The sequence below is a fragment of the Mastomys coucha genome, unplaced genomic scaffold, assembly GCF_008632895.1.
Source record: "Mastomys coucha isolate ucsf_1 unplaced genomic scaffold, UCSF_Mcou_1 pScaffold20, whole genome shotgun sequence".
NCBI lineage: Eukaryota > Metazoa > Chordata > Mammalia > Rodentia > Muridae > Mastomys > Mastomys coucha.
Window position 1 is genome coordinate 15,018,935 of NW_022196903.1, and position 8,935 is coordinate 15,027,869.

The following is an 8,935-nucleotide window of genomic DNA, read 5'->3' on the forward strand; positions in this document are numbered from 1 at the left end:
ATATATATATATATGCACACACACATATGTGTGTGTGTGTGTACACATGTGTGTGAGTCTGTGCATGATCTGGTCTCTGTATATTAGGATATGTATACATATAGTATATATATATATAAATATATATATATATATATACACTATATATATATATGTGTGTGTGTGTGTGTATATATATACACACACACACACACATATATATATATATATATACTATAGAAACTGCTGTCAGTTATATCTAATATTCTAATTTCAATTCTGATTTTATATTTTTGTGGTTTGTTTGTCTGTTTTATGGAACGTGGTTTTGTAAGATACAAACTTTAAAGGCAGAATTAGGGAAAATCATAAAAAACAATATTATAACAGTAGATAATTATGGATCTCAGTTATGACCATTTCTAGTTTAATTGTTTCTTCTCTTTTGGACTTTGAGAAAATTTATTTTAAGTAATTAAAGTTATGAAAAATAAAACAATCAATAACAAATCAGAGAAATGAAATATATAATTAGTGTTTCAACATTAATTGTTGTTTATTAGTAGAGAAAAATCTCAATTTCTTTATTCTTGGTTTTTGTCAGTACTGGGATTGAAGCCATGGCCTTTCCAAGCTAGACAACTGCTCTAGCACTGAGCTGCAGTCACAGCCCATACTGCCTTTTACTTTTGATTATGAGAGATGGTCTTGGCAAATTGTCCAATCAGGACCTCAACTTTTGATTCTCCTAACTCAGTCCCCTGGATGTTAGGGTTAAAGGCCAATGCCACCACGAAGAGCTGAAATTTTCACTCAGGTAAATTGTTTTTCCCATATTAATTCTTTCAACAATGGTCTTTTTTTTTTTCACAAGAAAGAGTTTATTGAGAATTTACAGTTTCAGTGGGTAAGTCCGTGACTCATGTCAGACACCATGAAGCAAAAGGATAGGCATGTAGTTCTAAGACTGAAGAAGTAGCTGAGAGCTGATAATTTTATCTTCAAGTGAGAGAGGCAAAGAGATAGATAGATAGATAGATAGATAGATAGATAGATAGATAGATAGATAGACAAATAGACAGACATTGGGGAATAAAGAAACAATATCAGAGACAAAGAGAGGGAGGGGGAGAGAAAGAGAGAAAGACATATAGACAGAGAGAAAGAGAGAGAGAGAGATGGGGGGACAAGGGCAGAGGAGAGTGGAAGCTCAAGGAATGGAACCCCATGGGCTTTTGAACTCCCACACTAACTCCCAGTGTACCTTTGCAATGAAGACCATGCCTATTCTACCCAAAGTTATACCAGCTGAGGACCAAGTATCCAAACAATTAAACCAGCAGGAGCCATTGCCATCTGAACACCACAGCTGGTATTATTTTTTCTTTTTCTAGACAGGGTTTCTCTGTGTAGCCCTGGCTGTCCTGGTCCTTGAACAGACCAGGCTGGCCTCGAACTCTGAAATCCGCCTGCCTTTGCCTCCCAAGTGCTGGGATTAAAGGCGTGTGTCACCACCGCCCTGCCACAGCTGGCATTTTAAGAGAGGAGTTTAGAAAGGCTACTGTGGTTGAAAGAAACTCAGGATGTGAGAGTGAAATCCACATAATTTATTAAAAATAGTTTATATATTGTCAATATATGTTTAAAATATATAAAATGCTATTGACATACATCCAAAAATAAACATTTTTACCATACAAACATTTGAACTAATATAATTTGAGAGCTGTATAACAAGTGTGCATAGATCTATCACTAACATTATGTCTACATTAACACCATTAACACATTAACTCACATAACACATCCTGTATTACTCTGAAGCAAGTTTTAAACATCAAATCACTTCAGTTAAAAACAAAAACAAAAACAAAAACAACAAAAAGAAAAAGCAAAATCCACCAAGGAGTCATGTTCTTAAGAATGAGAATGGCAGGATATCAGAAAATAGATGCTAAAAATAAATTGAATAATGACTTTAAAATAAAAAAAGATTATTTTTAATTTATATTTTAAATTAGATGTTTTCTTTATTTACATGTCATACAATATCTCCTTTCCCAGGTTCCCCTCCAAAAAATAAAATAAAATAAAATAAAATAAAATAAAAAAACAAAAACAAAAACAAACCCCTGCTCCCTTCCCCTTCCCCATACTCACCACCTACCCTCTCCTGCTTACTGGCCCCGGCATTCTCCTACACTGGAGCATAGAACCTTGACAGGGCCAAGGGCATCTCCTCCCATTGATGACCAACTTGGCCATCCTTTGCTATACATATGCTGCTGGAGTCATTAGTCCCACCACGTGTACTCTTTGGTTGGTCATTTAATCCCTGGGAACTCTGAGGTTACTAGGTAGTTCATATTGTTGTTTGTCTTAAGGGGCTGCAAGCCCTTCAGCTCCTTGGGTCCTTTCTCTAGCTCCTTCATTGGGGACCCTGTACTCAGTCTAATGAATGGCTGTGAGCCTCTTGTTCTGTATAAGTTGGGTACTGTCAGAGCTTCTCAGGAGACAGCTATATCAGGCTCCTGTCATCCAGCATGTGCTGGCATCCATAAAGTGTCTGGATCTGATGATTGAATATGGGAAGGGTTCTCACGTAGAGCAGCCTCTGGATTGTTCTTCCTTCAGTCTCTGCTCTATAGTTAGTCTCTACTACTCCTTCCATGGGTATTTTGTTCCCCCTTTTAAGAAGGAATGAAGTATCCACACTTTGGTCTTCCTTTTTCTTGAATTTCTTGTGGTTTGTGGATTGTACTTTGTGTATTCCAATCTTCTGGGCTAATATCTACTTACCAGAAAATGCATATCATGTGTCTTCTTTTATGATTGGGTTACCTCACTCAGAATGATATTCTCAGGATCCATCCATTTCCTCAACAGAGGAATGGATACAGAAAATGTGGTACATCTACAAAATGAAGCACTACTCAGCTATTAAAAACAATGCTCAATTTCAAAATCCAGTTTGAATAGAAATTCAAATTGTTTTTAAAATTACATGTGGAAATCTATGTTAACATATACATATATGTATATGTTAACATAGATTTACGTATATATGAAATATATATATATATATATATACACTTCATACAGATTTTTAGCTAGATTGTAAAATGATGAAACTTCTTCAATGACTAATCTATGTAAAATATATTCAAATTTTATCTAGTAAACAAGGTGTTTTCCATGATGCTACATTGAGTAAACAATATTTTCCTAGTTTTACAACTTTTCCATGTTCTTCTTTGATTCAGAATATAACCTCCAAATCTTATTGAAGGTTCGACAATAGTAGTTCAAATCATCATCTTCAGTGATGTTCTGATTATGGCATTCCTTATATCAATTGTCAACTTGATGAGCTCTAAAATCACCTGGGAGACAAAAGATTGGTCTCTGGGCATGTCTTTGAAGGATTATTTTAATTACATTAATTGAGATGGGAGGAACTACCATCTTTCTGCTATGCATTGTACTACTCCCCTGGCTGGGATGCTGGATTATATAAAAAGGGAAAAATGAGCTGAGCTTGAGTATTCGTCACTCTCTGCTTTTGACTGTGGATACAATGTCAAGAACTGCCACAGGCTCCTTCTTCTGTGACTCTCCTGATATGAGGGAAAAGAACCTCAAACTGTGGATCAAAATAAATCTCTTTCCTTGAATTTGCTTCTGTCAAAGTATTTTAGCACAACAGGATGAGTAATGAAGAATATCTCCTGGATACCTTATGAGCAAAATTAGTATTTTTACATGAAAAAAAATATATTCATGGGTCTGAGGACTTTGTAAAGTGCCTGTCAAATAATCATTAAGATTTTAAGTTGATTAAAATTAAAATTTCCAGTACTCACATAAAAGCCAAGCTAGGTAGTATGCCCCTGTACCTTAGTACTGTAGGCAGGACTAGTCAATAAATTACTGTAGTTCATTGGCCAGCCAGTATGGCTTAATTAATGAGCCTGTGTTCATAGAGAGGTCTTATCTCAAAAACCAAAGTGGATAGCTGTTAACATGTGACCTCAACTTCTGGCATGAAAAGGTATGGATGGATGTTGGCATACACCCACACCCACACACACACACACACACACACACACAGAGAGAGAGAGAGAGAGAAAGAGAGAGAGAGAGAGAGAGAGAGAGAGAGAGAGACAGACAGAGACAGAGACAGAGAGACAGAGACAGAGAGACAATGAGACAGAGACAGAGACAGAGAGAGACAGAGACAGACAGAGACAGACAGGGAGACAGAGAGAGACAGATCTTTGTTTTAATATAATTATTTGAGTTAGTAGACTTTTAAATGTTAAATGGTTTGGAAGTCTATCCGATTAGTTACACAAAGAACTATAGAGCTAATAAATTATAATCAATGGGGGAAAGAATGATGTCACCAATTATTTAGAATATCTGCATTCAGGGACTTTCTAATTGCTATAATTTACTAGATTTTGAGTCTCCATTGTAAACATATGATACTATCAATGGTTAAATGGAAAGGAAAGACAAAAAGAAACCAACAATGAAAATGGAAATCTTCCAAATACTCAGAATGTCTCTGTACTTTGCCAGTTGTTTCTCACTTTGTTCTGAAAATGGCTGTGTAATCCTACCAGTTTCAGAATTGCCGATATTTATCACCACAAATAAACTTTGCATTAACTGAGTAACAGTGACTCTAAAAAAAATGTTATTAGGTAGCAACTGTGAAGAACATTTAATTTTTTTTTCTGGCTTGAAGTTGCAGGCTCCTTCCCAAAGTATTCCTGAAATCAAAATATCTAAGGTAGTAGAATTTTGACAAAGACCTTTGCAAGACTCCGGAGTTCAAAGTCATACCCATTAAGAGGATAATGCTATCACTGGAATATTTTCTCAGGCTTTTGTTTCTGTGACCCAAGCATTATTTGAGTTCTTACTCTTGCTCTATCTCGTTCTCTCTCCGATTAAGCCTGTCAGTATTCTAGAGTCAGGATCACAATTTATTTTATGAGAGGAAGGGGTGATAAAATAATTTTAGTTCTGATGGAAGATAGAAATTTAAGAAATAGACAATAAATGCTAAACAGAAAAAGAAAGGCAGAGACATGTTGAGAATGAATATTTTCTAATTGACTTTCTCTTTTGATCAGTCATTTTCCCCAGTTGTTGAAAATATTGGAGACAATGAGTTTAATCTAACTCATTCTCTGCTACTTCATATGAGAGAAAAATTAATGTAGCATCCATGTAGTAAAGAATTATGAAAAAAACATAACAATATCATATTTCTTACCCCTTTCAGTACATTTGAGATGGTTCTTGATTGTGTAGACCCTTTATCTAGACTACACATGTATCAACTCTTTAAAAAATCTTTGCTTTGCTTTAAAATATGAGACAATACAACTTCCGTCTCCAAGAAACATTGCATTTTCTTCATTTAAAATGATGCCTCGTTTAGTACATGAAGAAAAGAAGATACAGGGACAGTGCACAACAAGGAAAAATCCCTAGATTCTCAGTTTAACAAAGACAAAGACAAAATCTTGCTTTTCAATATTCTCTCTATTTGCTACTTTAAAAGAAAATTGATTCCTTAGGAAAAAAATGAATAGCATTCAAAGGCTTGACAGTTCTATTCAATATAATGAAAAGGAGCTTATTAAAACAGTTGTGTACTCTCAAAGGAACTTAGATAAATAGTATGAAGAATTAAATTTTTGTAAGTGGGTTTTAAAAACTAAAGGAACACTAAGTGGACACATAGAGTGGGACCTGTCTCTAAGCAAAGCTGTAAATGAGATAAAATATGAATAACTTGTTGTCATGTGCTGTTCACAAAGCCTATGGGAAGAGATATATACATCTACCTTCGATGGTGGAATATTAAAGCTCGAGAACCTGTTGGCTATTGAAAAAATCATCTTTAGATTGGCATCTAATTATTAAGCCTAAGTGTCAGGTTTGTAAACCCCATGTTTTCATGACAAATGCAGGCAATTCCCAACATTATTGTTATAAAGGCAAATCCAGCACATCAAGAGGTAATGAGTAATGAAACCATGATAAAGATTAGATGAAGAAAATAGTGCATATATGAAATATATATGTATTTATAATAGATACTATTATAAATATTTAGTTACATATTATATTTATTTATTATAATTGAAATTTATTTATATATATATTTCACATTTACAACACACACATCCACACATCAAAACCAATATTACTCAATCAGAAAAACAAACAAAATAGCACTTTACCCTAAACCTTCATTATTACCAAATCCCATTTATTGAAGTCTTAGTTGTCAGAATGTCCCTATTGCAAGGTAGATATTTTTTGTTTGTTTATTTGCTGGTTTTTGTTTTTTGTTTTTTTTTTTTTTGCCTTTTTTGAGACAGGGTTTTTCTGGATAGCCCTGTCTGTTCTGGAATTCACTCTGTAGACCAGGCTGGCCTCAAACTCAGAAATCCGCCTACCTCTGCCTCCCAAGTGCTGGGATTAAAGGCATGCGCCACCACCGCCCGGCTCAAGGTAGATCTTTCACAAATGGAACCTGACAGGATGTTTCAGATCACTGAGGCGATGCCCTTAAATGGTTGAAAGGCTTCTTTTTCTTCATTTCCTACTAAAAATGGCGTAGGCAGCTTACTCTGCCATGCATTCTTATTATGACTTATTTTGGGCTCAAATTAACAAAAATATGAAGTGAAACATTTGAAACTGTGTTCCAAAATAATCATTACTTTTAAAATTTGGATCACATCATGGTTTGTATAGTGAAGGAAAGCTAACTTGTATAGACAAAAACAAAGAGACATGATTTTACTCCTCTTTTGTTGTTCAAGCAACAGAAAGTATTCTCTTTGCTCTATTATTATGAGATTCAAAACTTCACAAAAAAAAGTGATATAACCTGAGTATCTAGTAAGAACACGTGTAGTTCAGATTCAAAGGAGAGCCAAAGAGAGTGTATTATAAATTTTAAAATGTAAGGTTTTTTTTTTTTTTCAGTTCTGTAGAACTCAATCTTCTCTTATGTTATATGCCTTTATCCTCTCAAACTGCCAGCTTGTATACAGACATCGATCAGGTAATACAGTTTGTTGAGCCATGGTGGAAGTTTGTAAAGGACTCAATTTGGCTGGTTAAAAGATACAACAAAATGGATAGAAAAATTATCAAGAATCGTTCTACCACAGCAATAGAATTTGCTATCATGAGATTCATTGGTTTCTTTGTGTGGACAATCCATAGACTATAATAACATAATAATAATGGGTGGCTACATACTTTCTTATCATGGAACTAGTCTGCAAAGGAGAGTATGACAAGTTCAAGAAGTAAAAGCCTGCATACTTGGGCTTTTTCTTTCCTTCCCTCCTCACTATGAGGTTTTGTATTTCTAAATTAAAATTAACTTCAAGGTAAAGTAAGTTTCTCAAACATGAGGAGGGTAAATCATACAGCTTAGATCTCAGATACTATTTTGCTTCATATAATAAAATTATTCACAATTCTCATTTGTTAAAATGCAAAAATTTCTACCCCTTCTTCATAAAAATATATAGTGTTGTGACTGAAGACTCTTTTTATAAACCAACAGTAGGGTGATGCTTTACAACCTCCTGGGGTTTACAAGATACATATGATCTGCCTTTGTGCATACTTCTTTTTCTACTCAGAAAGGCAACTCAAATGTCATGAACTACTTACAAACACCCTAGTAACTAGACCTTGTCTTATATTACAAGGAATTTTAAATGGACCATTCACTTATTTCCAGTCTAGGCACAACATGTACAGAATAATTTTATATCATACATTGAAGATTTTAGGAGTAGAATTGAAGATTTCCTATTGTGTAAAAGCATCTGTGAAACCTTTTATTACAAAAAGCAAAAATGAATGAACATAAACAAATTTCCTGGCCTTCAGGCATTTAAAATTAAGTAGCTTTTTAAACAATATGATAAATCATGCAATATATATGCATATATATGTATGTATACGTATATATGCATACACACACACACACACACATATATAGACAGACAGACAGAGAGAGAGAGAGAGAGAGAGAGAGAGAGAGAGAGAGAGAGAGACTTTTACAGGTTATGGCCCAAAACTTATTAAAAGAGAGAATGCTAATACTTTGTCACAAGGTAATTTTAACTTTTTTAGGAGAGACTAGTTCTTTTATGTGGTAGACATATAATGTTCAAAACATGAAATAAATCTGGCTTGTACATGTTGAACTTCTAACAAATATCACATTGGAGTTCTTATAAGCATTGGCTTTTGTCAGAGAGTGAAGGTCAGGGCATGCTTGCCACAAGATGTGTGACTCAGCTGTAGGCATTCATCCATCCTGAAACTGTGTTATCTCCAGTATGAAATAAATCCCTGAATAAGCTCATCACAAAGGGTTGAGAAAACTGTTCCAGAAAATCCTCTCACGGCATGCTGTGTCACTCATACCTTTTCATATGGCAGGTGCTAGTAAATACTTATGTAGTGAAAGATAATTGCTTCGAACTATGAATTATGAATGCGAAGCTTTACCATAAACACCTATACATCAAACTTAGCTGATTGCATTTTAATTTTAAGGAAATTTGATTTCATTTTTGTAGATTTACTTAATGTAAGAAGGATGATTGAACATACTTGGATAAGTGATTTAAGAAATATATCCTTATGTCAAGTATTTTATGCTGTGTATAATTCACATGGAAGAATTAAACCTAAATTCTAAGATCACTTTATAATAAATAAGGTCACCTTGGGGAACAATATTTTCTGAAAATAAAATTATATTTTAAATGACTGAAGGGATGAGTTAAGTCATGTATATGCTACAATTAAGTAAGACTTCAAAAACAATTCCAGTTAAATAAATTTTGAAAATGTAAGGTTGACTACTAGTCCAGAAAAATGAAATATGGGCTTT